The sequence below is a fragment of the Phoenix dactylifera genome, chromosome 10 (assembly GCF_051530095.1).
Source record: "Phoenix dactylifera cultivar Ajwa chromosome 10, Ajwa_hap1_PhDact_Kaust_v1.1, whole genome shotgun sequence".
Classification (NCBI taxonomy): Eukaryota; Viridiplantae; Streptophyta; class Magnoliopsida; order Arecales; family Arecaceae; genus Phoenix; species Phoenix dactylifera.
The window spans coordinates 14,346,936-14,348,003 of record NC_143199.1 but is presented as its reverse complement, the minus strand read 5'-3'; the positions used below and the strand labels follow the sequence as shown (position 1 = coordinate 14,348,003).

The window sequence follows — 1,068 nt, the reverse complement described above, 5'->3', positions numbered from 1 at the left end:
TGAGATTAAGCCTGGTCTCATCCAGATGGTGCAGCAGGAGCAGTTTGGTGGAGGACCTTCTGAGGATCCACATGCACACCTTGCCAATTTCTTGGAGATTTGTGATACAATCAAGATGAATGGAGTTAGTGATGATGCTATTCGACTCCGACTTTTTCCATTTTCTCTAAAGGATAAAGCCAAGGCCTGGTTGAATTCCAAAGCGCCTAACTCTTTCACCACCTGGAATGCCTTGTCACAAGCTTTTCTGAGTAAGTATTTTCCCCCAGGTAAGACTGCCAAACTTAGAAATGATATTACCAGTTTTGCTCAGTTTGATGGTGAATCTTTGTATGAAGCCTGGGAGAGGTTAAAGGATTTGCAGAGGAAGTGTCCACATCATGGTCTTCCTGATTGGCTGATTGTACAGACTTTCTATAATGGATTAACACATTCAGTCAGAATTACTATAGATGCAGCTGCAGGAGGTACTTTAATTAGTAAGTCAACAGAAGAGGCATATGAGTTGTTAGAAGAAATTGTCTCTAACAATTATCAGTGGTCTAGTGAAAGAGGTATGCCTAAGAAAGTTCCAGGTATGTATGATGTAGATGGCATAAACATGTTGAATGCCAAGGTTGATTCTCTAGTAAAAATGTTCGGTAAGCTGGGTAATGTGAATTCCATTTCTAGTCCTGTATTGAGTTGTGATTGCTGTGGAGGAGCTCACATGAGTTCTGATTGTATGCAGGTTCAATTTGTGTCTAATTATAACAGGCAGCAGCAGCAGAACAACCCTTATTCCAACACATACTACCCAGGATGGAGGAATCATCCCAACTTTTCATGGAAAGATCAAGGTAACCAAGGTAGCAGTTCTAGATCTCTCCATCCTCCTGGTTTCCAACCAAAACCATCCCAACCAGAAAGTAAACAGTCTTGGGAGATAGCTATTGAGAAGTTAGCCAATGCCAGTTCAGAGAGATTTGAGAGACTGGAAGCAAAGGTTGACCAGTTGGCGAGTTCCAATAGAAATGTGGAGATGCAATTGGGGCAGTTAGCCAATTCCATCAATTTTCGTGGACAGGA

General features: G+C 41.9%; 1 non-coding gene across 1 annotated transcript; it reads right to left on the bottom strand.

Moving 5' to 3' along the window:
- Nucleotides 1-280: 280 nt before the first annotated feature.
- LOC120107449 (small nucleolar RNA R71) lies at nt 281-387 on the bottom strand. The gene has a single exon (XR_005509214.1). It is a non-coding gene; the product is annotated as a small nucleolar RNA R71 (small nucleolar RNA).
- Between the last annotated feature and the right edge of the window lie 681 nt (nt 388-1,068).